Below are 14,274 nucleotides of genomic sequence, written 5' to 3' on the forward strand. Positions count from 1 at the left end.
AGAGGCTGTTAACCTTTAAAGCGCTGATACGTTTTGTTTTATTTCAGCTTTTTTAACTCAAATCGCTGTCTTTTTAAGAACACTCTGAAATCGTCTCCCTTGACATGGCAAGCGTAACGTGCCTTAAGTCTCCATCTCGTGGAAGATCTGCTTGACTAGCATTGCTATGTGTTGCTGTTGGCTTTTAAGAAGCATCTGTGTGTTCTTTCTCTCTTTTATTTTTTCCTCTTTTCCTTTCTCTCTATTTTTGCTTTTCTTTTTTCACCCATTTTGCAAAGAGGTTTGGCAAACACCAGAGCCACCAAGGCTGGGGCAGGTAAGGAGCATTTAGCAGTTTCCTATTGCAGCTCCAGGACCCTGTGCTCTGGCTGTGCTCACAGGGGGCTAAGCGTGGTTGTTGGGGAGGGGGAGGAATGGGCTCCTTAGCCACTGTGCCAGCCAGCCACTCTGCTTTGCTTCTGAAAATTGAAGCAAAAACTTAACTCTCATGAATCACCTAAAATTTTCTTTTAATTCTCTTCTGTCCTAGTGTAATGGGACATGTCTTCTTTAAGTTCAGTTTTGTTTACTTGTCCAGTGCTTTGTAAAACTCCCCACAGAACAGAAAGAGTCACTTTTAACCCCTTTTTAGCTGTTTTTTCTTTTCTTCTTCTTCTTCTTTTTTTTTTTAATCTGTTCAAAGAATCTTTCTATCTGTATACTGGGGGGAGTGACGGGAAGAAGGGGGGTGAAATGGAGTGCGTGCCTCACCAGTACTGCAGCCCCCCTGGGCTAGGAATTAGCCAAATATTTCTTCTTGCTTTGAGTTTTATCTCAAAGGACCTTGCTGTAATGCCAAAACTGACCTGATGTTTTTGATTTCCTGTTTTTATTTGTTTTAAACCAATATGTTTTTTTTTAGTCAAGCAGACAGAAATATCCTTTCAGTTGTCATTCAAAAGAAAAGAAGAAGAAAGACCTGCTTGGCTTCTATCCATTAAAGAGAAGGAGTTTAATCTGATTTACCCCAGCTACTTGGGTCTCAGTGTCTAGCTAGATTAATAACAAGCTCTGATTTCAGTTCATGGTGACTCCTGGGGACATGGTTCCATGCAGGGCATCCTCCCTGCTGCTTGCTGGCTCCTTGCTGTAATTCCTCTCCTGAAATTTGTCCTCACATGGATGAGCCTCTTGATTTTGTTCTTTTCCAGCCCCCAGTGAGCTGCCGGCCCAGAGGAGGAGCTCCAGACTGGGAGTGCTAATAGGACCCAAACAGCAGGAGGGGAATGGTGTTTCTCTGTATTTTTTATCAGAAAGCAGGTTCAAGGGCAGAAGGCAGAATCATCCCTTGGCATCTGTGGCTTAAATCTAGAGGTTGTTCAGCCTTTAGAAATCAGCTCTGACAGATATGACCATCTCATGTGATTTCTCCTTGGTTGTAAATTTGTTCATCTTTATACCAAAGGATTTCAGGCTTGCCTTCTTTTTTCCCCACCACCTGCTCTCCTTGCGCTGCCTCAGCTTTAGGGGAGGAGGGTGGCTGTGCATAAGATCGAGGAAGCAGATGCATGTGTGTATAACACAGCGATGCTTCACAGCTGTTCCCTTTGAAGTGAAGCTTTCCCCTTTTTCCAGTGAAAGCATTTACCTTCTTTGCTGTCCTCTGTCGTGGTGATGTTAGTTGGCAGACTGAGTGATTGGTGTGGGCCTAGGGATTCCTCTGCTTTGAACGTGCCATGTTAATGCGAGAAATAAGAGCCATATTTGCCTTTTATGGCATTAGAGGAAATGGGCAAAAAAGGTTGCAACAGATGCTTGGAGCAAGTCTAGGTATTCAGGCAACATAAATCAGACAGTAAAAGCAAGGGGTGTCAACTTAGAGAGATGAGTTTTCTATGTCTTACTATGGGGGCTCCAAATGTACCTGCACTTTCATTATATTTTACTGTATCAAGAACACATTCTGGATAAAAATTTTCATTGTTTTTTTTTCTTTTTCTTTTTTTTTTTTTTTTTCTGGGATATCTGCCCCCACAATATATACTCTTGTATATCCTCCTGGTGCCAAAGTAGTTGTTGCTCGCTTGTCTTGGTACAGTGCCATGGGACCTTTCTCAAGGCTGGCTCCAGCTCCCTGGAGTTCCCATTATCTGATTTAACCCAGGTGATTTAAGAAACAGCAATCCAACCTCCACTGAAACCTTTCTGTAGAGATCTCAGAATAATAAGGAAGTCACCCAAGCTGGCTCTGGACAATGCCAGGTTTATTATCCTTCATCTCTCTTGAGAAGCTATGAAAGATCTAATAAAGGCTGGAAGTTAGTTTTATCACCATTACTGTAAATAACCTTTGTCGTCAGGTACAGGTTGGCAGGACTCCTCCCAGGATGGGGCCTGGCTTGTTCATAGGCTGGGTTTTAGCTCTCTTTTTGGTCTTGCTACAGTGTTTTGTGATGTTTGGGAGGATTTACTCGCTCTTATTTTGCCTGCTTATTTTTCAAGCAGGGTCCAAATAGTTTTGAAAAAAAAAAAAAAAACACTTAAAAGATATATTTTCATAGTGGAACTTGTAGAAATAACAGGATAGAAGATAACTCATCATAATATCAATGAGGTTCTTAAAAACAGAATTAGCTATTGTGTGTTCACCTTGTTATTTATTTATTTATTTTAGTTTGCTTCAAAATGGAACAATCTTGTAAAACTGGGTAAAGTTGTCTGGGAATCTTCTGTGTCATTTTCTTTTTGACTGTGACTGGATTCTTTTCATCATAAGATACTGTAGAGATGGTCATTGTGGGGCAACTGCTGGAGTGTAGGATGAAATATCTCATTTAGGAGGTCAATATTCACATCTAGGTTTTCAGGAGTGGCTCAACATTTTAAATGTTGCAGTTGACAGTGGAATGTCAGCAATGCAACATTTGCAGAATCACAGAATTGAAGAGGTTGGAAGGACCTCGAAAGATCATTGGGTCCCATTCCCCTGCCAAAGCAGGTTCCTTAGAGTAGACTACCCAGGTAGGCGTCCAGATGGGCCTGAAATATCTCAAGAAGGAGACTCCCACAACTTCCCTGAGCAGCCTGTTCCAGTGCTACAACAATCAACAGATGGGACTGAGTTCTGCATTTCTAAGGCTACCTCAGTGAAAAGGAAGTTGCTGGGGCCGAAGACAGTTGTCATGCAGCAGAAGGCTAGATCTTAACACTGTCTTATCATAATAATCTTGTGATTGTCCTCACTGCAGGTGAATGTGATTGTTATCCTTCCTTTTGGTGATTCAAACCTTTCAGTTAGTATTGATGACTGAGGACTCTGTAGTGACTCAGTCCAGGCAATGTAGCAGCTGGCTGTTTTTGTGTTTCTCTCCATTCGATTATTAGTGTTTTAGATAGATGGACAACTGGCTGCCTGTTTTTTGAGGGATCACTAACTTCTGATGCTCATTTTCTATATGAGATCTCAATCTTCAGTGTTATGGTTGGCTATTCTACAAGTGGTGATTACCAGGAAGAGGAAATGACTGTAATCAAGAGTGGGACATCATGACTGGTGAGATAAAAGGCAGCTGTTGAGGGAGATGGAAACAGGGACATGGGAAAGAATTCATGAATTAATGCTCTTGCCTTCTCTGGGCACTGAACAAAGCAACAAGTTGAAGTCAAGGTGATTAGGTCAGTTGTAGAAGGCAATTTTACAAGAAAACATCTGGCCTATCTCCTCTCCCAGAAGCTCAGTGCCTGTGTCAGAAATTTTCTGAATATTATTTGTCATAGAGAGGTTAGTAATAAACACCACTGAATTAATCTTTGTTGTATAGTAAATATCAAAGGCAGAGTCTGACACAGAATGGAGTTACTGAAATGCACCTGTAGCCATAAGGCTTTCAATATCTCTGCTCTCAATTCCCCGTACAGTAGGAGCAGATTAGAACCTTTTGGTAGAAAGGCTCAAATCAGACACTTGGAGAACACAACAGGAGCTAGGGGAAATGTGCAAAATGCTTTTAACCTCTTTTCTTCTTAGCTAAAATTTGTTACTCCACAAATGCACACGTGCAGGAAAATGCGTGTGGAATAACATTCAGATGATGTGTCTGTCAGAAGGTCCAAGTCTTTCATGGCTGGAAACAAACAAATACAAATTTTCTAATTATCTGCTTTTCCTTATTAATTATTCTTCTAGCTCTGAGAGTCAGGGAATACCTATTCCCTCAGCTTCCTTTACAGTTTATTCTTCCTTCATATGGTTCATCCCTGATCCTTTCTCCCTGAAGTCTGTAAGTGAATTTCTTCTCTTCTCTGTGGGGAGAAATGAATCTTTCAGTGTTGTTTGCAGTCCAAGAGTATCAACTGATAGTTGGTCCTAAGTATTGTTTAAGGGAAAGGGAAACCCAGAAGGCCTTGGAAATTGCCCTGTGACTAAACGAACTTGCATGCTGTTGGAGAATTCACCTAAAGCCTCCTTCACAACAGCAAGTTGTTTTTGTTCAAGATCTGATTTTCATCTCTGGATTTTATAGTAGATAAAGCCATTTTCAGTTTCTCTTCTTTCCTTTTAAAAATTAAAATTTTGATAATAAACTCAGATACAGGGTTTAAACTCCTTCAAGTTGAAAACAAAACATGCACGCACTGCCTTCTTTCCCCAGAAAAATTATTGGATTTTCAATGAAGAAGTGGCCAGCACAGAAGTGAAGTACACTCAGCGTAACTTGGGACTACTAAATCCATTATTGTCAGTTTGTTCTTTAGAGAATGTCTGATGAGGAAACGGTGCCCAACAACTTGGATTGTGCTCCCCAAGACAGAGATTCAAATTGCTACAGTAGCTATGCTTACCTTTCAGATACTGAAAAATAAAACCAGATGTGAAATTCAAGTTCAGGGAATTTTACGAAGAATTCTATGAATTATATTCCTATTCAGTTAATTTCCATGTTTAGTAAACTATTTCTGTGTAAGACAGTTCAACTAAATACGGTTTTCCTAGAAACTCAAGAGCCTATGATTTCCCTCCCCCTCCAGTTATTGGTAAAATAACACCCTAAAAGGTTCCTGGAGTGTTTTCTAAAGTGGTTGGCCAAGATTTTGCTGAAGAGATACCCAGATGAAAGAATCCACTGGAACAAATTTAAACGTACATTTTGTCCATATTTTTAAAAATGTTTAAAATTGAATGCCGATGGAATTTTTGATAAGCTCTGTTTTTGTATGAAGTGGATCTGTGGAAGAAAACCAGTGGAGACCTTTGCATAGGAAATTCAACAGCATTTGCAGAGTAAGGTAGAATGCTGTTAGGTGTGGAGTTGAGGGATTTGTGGTGTAGCTGATTGATTTTGGATGAAATTCAGACCAAATATCATTGACGATCTTTTGCCCCATTTGTTTATAAAATTATAGGTCTAATCATAGAAACAGAACTTAGTCTAAGGAAAAGTATCAAAGCTGAATTCTGTCAATATGCTGGAGCTTATTGGTTATGAAGTAGTCCATCGTGTGTGGTGAGTCCTTAGAAAAGTACCTCCTCATTTCTATATGGACCCTTTCTTAGGAGCTGCACCCAAGATGAGAGTTTCTCATAGCTGGAACATGTTTAATGAGTTTAAGCTTAGCCGATTTGTGATCATAGACTCCTGGGAAGTGGTGTGAAGCCCTGCACTAAGGTTGCTTCCTGGTAGACTGTATGCTTGCTGAAGGCTGGCTTAAGAGCTTGCTGAGAGAAGCATTCGGGTCTTCCTATGAATGTGTTTGCCTCCTTTGTCAGGTGTATGAATCAGGTTAGAGCAGTAATCCCTGCAGAAGAGGAATTAAGAAAGAATGGATGGTCATTTTTCCTCCAGTAGTGCTGATTTATTAATATTTTTCAATGTCTCATATTTCATATAATGGCACCTGACTTGAGCTGTGAGCCATTTTGCTGCATATCATGGGCTTGTCGCTGTTATAATTTATGTAGTATGTGGAGGGGAGCTATTAAGAAAGCAGCATGGACCTTATAGCCCTAGAGAAAAGACATTGCTAATTCCATCAGAAGTTTGAGTTGCAGGTCACAAGTTAATATCTTCTGAGCTGTACAGAATAATTACTAGGCGATTCCTGAGAACTCAGAACTACCTTTTCTTTCCAAGATCTTGGCCAACAAAAGTTCTTGGGCTACAGTATCTTGTGAATGGAAAATAAGCCAAAGTTGCTTTTACAGTCAGTCTTGCCAGAACTTTTCTTTCCAGGTGCCTAACATTATGCTGCTGTTGGAAATATTACCTTAGCTTTCAGTTTTGTGAAGCCCACTGCTTCTGTCTCAGCAGCCCTCAGCTGTTGCAGGAAATAAAGCTTTTCTACCCCATGCCTTGCTTGTAAAAGAAAGGAGTCATCTGTTTATTTTGAGGTGAGAGGGCACTGAGTTTTGGGAGAAACTTACACAGAAGAATACAGGGTAGACCAAGAGCTGTTCACCCTCTTAATTCTTCTTGTCATTGTTTAAAAATAATTGCATGAAAAATGAAAGAGGGAAACAAGTGTTACTTACCTCCATTGCTTCATTATTTTATTTATTTTTGTAGGGGGTGACACCAAGAAGTAGAACCCTTTAGAGGAAAATCTTGACTGTAAGCAACAAGTTTAGAAAGCAAATTGTGAGATCACAGCCGGCAACGTTGAAGTGGCCCCTCAGTGTGCATGTGTTTAGAAGTTGAAACATCTTCTTACATGCCCCAATTCACTCATAGGACCAAGTAGCATAATTTATCTTCTGGAGTGAAAGAAACAAGCTGCAGCTCTTTTTTTTTTTTTTTTTCCTTAAGGCTTTTGGCAATGGAAATATTTGCACGTCAGACATGTGAAGGATAAAATGAAGCTCTGCTGTTAGCAAATAAGAGGTCTGATCCTTCTTTTACTTTAATAAAATTCTTTGACTCTGAAGGGAAGTAAGGAACTGCTCTTCCTAGTGATCTCCAAGCACCAGAAAATGCTGATAACAGGGTAGGTTCTCGCATTGTATTAGCAGAAGAAACAGCTTTCCACCCCTCTGAGATGCTTTCAGGTTGATCGCGCTGCTCAGATGTAATGCATTGGTAGGGGCCTCAATCTGGTAGAATACGTTTCCTGGTTCAGTATTGGAGTTCCCTTGAATTGTCCAAGTTAACAGATACACTTTAAGATTATTTCATTCACATGGACTGGCAGCTTCATTGTTATCCAAAGCAGTCATTACCTAAAGTGACCGGCAGTGATTTTTGAGAGGTCATTAGGCAAAAGGCTGATTGATTAGACAGCTGTATTTTATTTTGTTGTTCAAAACTGGTCCTGTGGATTTGTGGAAATTTACTTGAGCACCACTGACTTAACCCAGCTGTTTGGTAGCTCGTGGTGTTTCATAAAAACACCTTGCTTTTACCCCTCTATTTGGCACAGAGGGTTGATGTTGTAGTGTTGGGTTCCTAAAGATGGTTCTGCACCACGATTGCAGATAACTGTTTCTGGAAATCCTACCACAGGTGAAACATGTCACTTGAAAATCTCAGCTGGGTTGTGAGCAAGTCAAGATGCCTACCTCACCTAAAATCCTTGCCTCAGGTGTGGTACCTCATGCCTCAGGTGTGCCTGTCAGAAAGCCTGGGAAGAACAGGGATTTTAATATTTTTGCCAAGCAGCTTGTTGTTGCCTTAGGCTATATTTTTCCTTGCAGCTTGCTGAGTTAAATCCGATGACAGATACAAGTCCTCTTTCATGCCATCTCTCAGCTTGCTGGTTGTCCCAGACTCAGGCAGAATTTGTCTTCGTAGGATGCCTGTGAATTTTGCTTGGTGTGCTCTGTTTTCTACTTTTTGTGTGATGCTATCAATTCACCACTTGGGGAAGGCTCTTGGAGAAGGTGGACTATTCATTGGATTCAACAAAGGGAATTTGGCATAGTCATTTTTACTGACTTGTTCTCTGCTAAATATGAACAGAGGGAGCACTCCTCTTTGACACAAGCTTCTACATGCTCTGTTGGATCACAGCAGCTGATGAAGCTCCTGCTCCAAATGACTGCCGTCCTTAAAGAATGGAATGTCTTGATTTTCCTAAGATGCTAATCGTTAATGACCTTTCTTCTACATGGTGAATATTCTTGAAGTCATACCCTGGGGTCACCAAATTCCCTATATCACAATTCTTTTTGCCTTAACTACAATATTATTTATCACTCTAGAATTTAAATTGTCATCCCTTTTCAAAATATTAAAATAACCGTGTTTTGTAGAAACTCAAGGCAGGCAGCTTCTGCATCTAGAATTCAGCTAAGGCATAGGTAGTAACGTGCTATCGAATACGAGTTTTGCAGTACTGTTCTCTGAGGCTTTTACCTGGTGCATGCATGGCAAAGAGCTAGAGTTGTAAAGTCTGCAAATTCCTGCTAAGTATCAGTGGCCAGCATTTATTAAACGGAATGGATGTGTTTAAAAAAAAAAAAAAGTGTTGTAAACAGAATGGGTTTCTTGGGGAGGGGTTGGAGGGGGAGATATGCTAGCTCTGAATTTTTCCAAGCGTCAGTATAATTCTTTATGGTAAAAATGGGAGCCTTATCATGCATTTCCTTTGGACAAGTCAGAGAAAAGAAATTGCAGCCTATTCATGATGTTGCACCATGCCAGCATTTTTCTTTTATATAGCTTTCCCTCCCCATGAAAATAGTTCACTACCAAGGCAATTGAATTAGACAAAAGTGATTTATGTAGGCTGTGCAGAGAGAAAAGGCTTTGTTAGGTTTCAGGGAAGATTTGGAACACTGAGGGTGAGAAACAGCTTGGCTGAGACATGGGGAATCACAATCCTCTCATTAAATTTCCATGCCTATGACCAGACGTGGCCTCGCTTTGCATTTGCTGCTTGATTACTGAATCTATGAAGCTGTTGTCTGGAAACAAAAGGCAGTAAATCAAATCAATGGACATCTTTCAACAGGAGCCGAAGAAGCTTGTGAGGCCGTATTCTCCTTTGGCTTGCTGTCTGAATGTAGCGGTTGCTAAAACATATCCATGCACGTTTCTGCTTGCATGTGGACTTGTAAATATAACTCAACTTTTTAACTTTCATGTCATGTGTTATGGTTAAAGAGTGACTTCCCCTCACTGAGAAAAATCTCCCCTCTCTTCCCAGATAACACATCCATGGGAAAAATCAGCCCTTTCAACTGGTGGAGAATTTTATTTGACAGCATCCTAGCTTCTGCTTAAACTCTCTTGGGCTTTGATGGCGAGAGTAAAGCAGGAAGTAGAGTTGGTTTGAAGCAGTGTCTCTCAGTGTCAGAGAGAAACAGAAGATTGACTATTGCCTGATTTCTATTTCCGACACGTTAGAGATATTTCCGATGTCTTTGTGTTATTTGAAGTGGAAGAACTCTGTTAAAGGGCTAGAACTTAGGTACCAAATTCATTTTTTAAGAGAGCTTTCCTCTGTAGACACAAGCTATTATAATGCACTTTTCTTGGTATTTGAGAGCAGGCAGATTTGTCTGTGAAGGAATAACCAACCTACCACAACAGCTGCGTGGGATTTCTGAATGGGAAATATGAGCCCAAACCCTAACATCTTTTACCTTTCTGAGATCTGTTGTGGAAACCTGACAGAGTATGATAGCTCCCAAAGCCTTGTTAGCATGATATGTAATTCATAAAAAATCATCATGCAACATGCATTATGACATGTAACCCAGGAAACGGTTCCTTAGGTGGAAACTTTCCTGTGCAGGTTTAGCAAAAGTTTTCCATTTGTGACCTTCCACCAAGAACGAGTAGACTTTTCTTCCTTTCCAGAAAGGTATTTCGTGGTACCTCCGAGCTATCTGGTGGAGTCTTTCTCGTTGAAGCTTTGCAAGGGTTCATAACTTGGCTGAAGTTGGACAGTTCTTCCTGGGAAGTGTAACAGGCACATCCTTCAGCCCTACTGAATCTAAATCTTCACTGAGAATTACTGGGAAGAGGTTAGTGTCTATAAAAAAAATTCTACAGAGGGGTGCTTTCTAGCATTGGTGAAACAACTTATTTTCCTCTAAAAGTCTGTGCTATTCTGTTGGAAAGTTAAAGAGAAATCTGGTATAGAAAGCGCTGGATCTACTAGCAGAAAGTGGACAAAGTAATAAAGAAATGACACAGGGTGTTACAATGGACTCCAGGCAGCCTATGCTCCTGGCACCAAGTATTGTGATGTATTGTCTCGTAAATTCCAGTTAATATGACATCAGCTTTCTATAGAGGGTGTGTCTATGCTCCTGCAAAAACCAAAGACCTCTGGGACCTTGTCTGTTAAACAGTTTGTTGGCCCAATAAAATGGCTCACGTGGCAGAGCTGTAGATTAGAAATCAATACAGCTGCACTTTCCTTTCCCTAGCAGGAGAAGGGAAAGCTCAAGGGACTGATTAAGTTCTCTTTGCTGAAAAAGCTGCTGCATCCTGTAACATCTCAAATAAATGCAATGTGTGTACAGGTAGTTCTGTATTTAACTCAGATCTTGTATTTGGTTTGTACGCTAAATAATGTGTCTTGATTTTAAGTAGCTTGTTCACTTTAAGCATGCATCTTCATAGATGTTAAATCTCATGATAATGTTGGTTTTCAATTAATAAGATGAGTTATCATAGTGAATTCTCATTTCCTGGATTTTCTTGGTGATACCATGAGCGTCAAAATTCAGTTATCCATTTACCATGAGAGACGAGGAAACAGTAATTCAATTGTGGAATGTTCTAATAAACTGAAAAACATACATGCTCCTTTTTGCTTGGCTTGAAAGACTCAGAATTTTGCTTTTTGCCTAAAGCCCCCAGGCTGGTCAGAGCCTCCCCTGGGATTGGTGTTTTTGGGAAGGAGAACATCAGCTGTCCCCCAGCTGTCTGTGGGAAAGCACAAGTGATGTGTGTGGGGTTTGTTTCACAGATCACCACATTTACAGGTGGCCCAAGGTTTTGTCAGTGAATGGGGTTTTGTATTAAGGACCACTACTTGCTCTTTTGGACTTAAAGTGTCTCTGGACACTACTGTTAGCAAGGAGTCAGGGTGAGGACTTGGAAAAGTCTGGCTGTGGTGATACATGGGTTTTAGTGTGGTGGGCTGCGTGCTGCTGGTGGAAATACGGTACTTGCTGCCAAGCCTTGTGATGCTGCATGCAGGTAATGCTGTCTGATGAGTCAGGTTTGTCCTGAAATGCCCCTTAAAAATTCAGGGCTAAAATACCAGTAAGGACCTAGCTGGGAAGGGAGTTAGAGCTGCCTCAAGGCCAATGTGCGTTACCAAACTGGAGGGATCGTGGGGAATTCATGTACACCCCCACACTCGTTCCTGTATGCTCAAGTATTTTATGTGCATTTTTTTCTTGTTGAGCAACAACCTTCCTCCCTCGCCCTGCCTCCCCAGCCACAAATATAAATAAATAAAATAGAGAGGGAGTGAAAGAAAGTCTGCTGATTAGGTGAAACTCTGCACATGATTTGGGTGATTCCCAGTTGTCATTCCCATAGGAGGAGCAGGAGGAGGAAGCAAAGGGGAACCTGCCTTGTTGGCAAAACGGGCGTTAATCATCAGTTTAATTCACAATCTCCAGCTCTTCAAAGTAGTTGTTAATAAGTGTTTGTCTTCTTCTTCCCTCCCACTCCTTTCCCCTAGGAGCTAGTGAGAGACACAGACAGCACTGATCACAGAAGCCAAGTTGTTAAGGAGAGGAGAAATCCCCAGTGGAAACTCTTTAATCTGCCTCTGGAAAGGGCAATCTGTGTTAATAGAACAAAACTGTGATGTTTAATATTAATTATAGGGACCTGGGGAGGAGCATGGGAAGGATGGAAGCAGAGAATAGGCTGGAGGGAATGAGGTCTGAGTGCAACAGTCTCCTGCTGCAGAAGGAAGTGGAGCAGCTGGGGAGCCCTGTCCCTTTGATCAGCATGGGGGAGTTTATCTGAACCTCCTACCCGTCACATTTTGGCAGCAGAGAAGCTTCCCTTGTTGGAGACAGATCCAGGGCCCATGTGTATCCCTGATGGGGACAGCAGAGAGTTCAGTTAGCAAAGAATAGGGTGTGTGATAGATGGGGAGAAGTTTATGAGTTGGATATCACGGCTTGGAAGTCCCTGTTTAGTTGGGACCTGGAGCACCTCAACACATACCTTAGCACGTTGGAAGCACTGTAGCAGGTCTAGCTTTAGCCTAGTCTTCAGTGGCAGCCAACAGTGGATGCTGAGGCAAGGGAGTGTGAAGAAGGGAAGCAACTTGAGGTACTGCCTGATTCCTCCTGCGGATTCCTGGGGAAATGTGTGAGCTTACTCCTGTCGTGTGAATTTGCTTCTGCTGCAGTGCAGACATGCTCTTTGATATAGCTTATCCCATATCGTGAAAAGGGAGAAGATTTTTGGTAACGTGGACAACATAGAGAATTTGGTTTTAAGGGCAAGATTCAGCACGTGTGGCTTGTGGATCCAATGGCAAACAAAAACATGGCATGGGCAGCTGGACTGAGCTGGCACTGAGAAAAGGGGGAGGAATGTGACTGAGCATGGCAGCAACTTGTCTCCTTACATGCTTGGGTTAATGCAGACCTATCTGTTTCAGCTCTTCTTTCTGCTGCTCATGTGGATGCTGCGTTTGGTTCCCATTTCTTTCTTCCAAAGTGTGATAAGAAGAAGATAGGAGATTTAATTTCCAGGAAGGGACACCCAGGCGGGCAGCAGGATGCCAGCTGTTAGGTAGATTAATGTGGGAAGGTTTCCTATCAGGCATTCAGTGTCTCTGTTACAGATAAGCAATTTTTCTGAAAAAATAGAAATACATATAAATGCCTTTTTGCCGATGAAGTATCTTGGTGATGTTCCGTTATAAGGCAGGATGAACACAAGCTGGATTTCATCTGACCTTTAAATTACCTCCATTTTATCAGTTCCATTTTATCAACAGCTCTTTAGAGAATGAGCCCTTACTCAGAATTAATAGATTCCTCCAGTGCAGGAACCTGACGTGGGCCGTGAATAGCTCAGCCAGGGTGTGCTGCTCCAGGAAAGATTGCATCTGGAGCAAGGGCACACTGCTGTGTGAGTGTGCTCAGCAGGGTGGATTTTGACCAGTTTCTCCCTGTGTTCCTTTCAGAAGAAACCTCGTCACAGCTGACCAGGGACAGGGAGGTAGAAACCCAATTCTGTCTTCTCTCCGCACTGCGGGGGCAGAAGATGGCCCACATCCTTAGCATCCAAAAATGAAAGAAAATCACTTCCTTGGCTCTAGAGATAGAAATCAGATAATGAGGTGTGTGAAGGCACTGGCTCTGGGGATAGTCGGGAAATGGTACTGGAAGTTTTTGCTTTTTCATGGTGCCCAGTGCTGGCTGACTTCTGTTACGCTCTATCAAGGCTGCCTTTTGCGATAAAAGTGGTGGGATGTGGGAGCACAGCCCTGGCAGTGATGTAGTGACCTGCAGTGGGACACGGGATGTGCACAGATGCTTTCTTCTCTGGCTTCTGCCATCATCAGCCTGCAGGAAACACTGGGGCTTTTCCAGTATCATACTGTGGACTCCCCCTAGATGAAATTAAAATTGCATTTACTGCATTGTGAAGAGAGAGGTGGCAGCCAGGGGATGAAGCCTTGCAGAGAAACTTGCAGGAAAGCAAACTTGCTCGGCCACAGTGGTGTTGAGGACACGTTCTGTGCTTGTGCCAGCGCTGACTTTGTGCTCTTGTGAGGGACAGTTCTCAGGACCTGGAGAACACAGAAATGTTATGGGAGGCTGGCCTGGGTTTTCAGCGGAAAGCTGCTTCATATTTGGTTTGAATGCTTTTCCTGATTGACCTTCTGTTGTGTGATTAATCGCTGGGGTATGCGTGGAGAGATGGTTTTTATTATCTAGGCAGTGCTTTGTCACGTCAGCTCCTGAAAGCTTTATTTATGCATGAGTGAAATTTTTAAATTTCTTTTAATTGTTCTATTGGAAAGCTCCAGAATGAATCATGGCTATAACGCCCCGTGTTTTCTTTCACAGACACTTTTAGATTGATCCGTATATTTACATAGCAGGATGTCACCTGGCTGTCCCTCCTGCCTTGCCTCATCTTAGGGCTGCTTTAAACAGCGCTGATCCTGCATTCGCTGAGGAAGATGGAGCTTTATAATGGAGAAATATCCTGTTGATAGTAGTTAATCTCCTTGTTTAAAAAAAATAGCCCTATTTCATCTTCTAATTTAATGATAAATTGCATTCATTCATCAGGGAATGAAGGTTTATTAACAGAGAGGATAATAAATGGGCTGCTGAGAGATATGAGAAAATAGTTT

The 14,274-nt window shown here is 41.8% G+C and overlaps 1 long non-coding RNA gene across 2 annotated transcripts in view; it reads left to right on the forward strand.

Annotated features, from left to right (window-relative positions):
- LOC137864336 (uncharacterized) overlaps nt 1-14,274 on the forward strand; it is a 150,934-nt gene that overhangs the window by 25,109 nt on the left and 111,551 nt on the right. The gene's annotated exons all lie outside the window — the stretch shown is intronic.

The sequence above is a fragment of the Anas acuta genome, chromosome 14 (assembly GCF_963932015.1).
Source record: "Anas acuta chromosome 14, bAnaAcu1.1, whole genome shotgun sequence".
Classification (NCBI taxonomy): domain Eukaryota; kingdom Metazoa; phylum Chordata; class Aves; order Anseriformes; family Anatidae; genus Anas; species Anas acuta.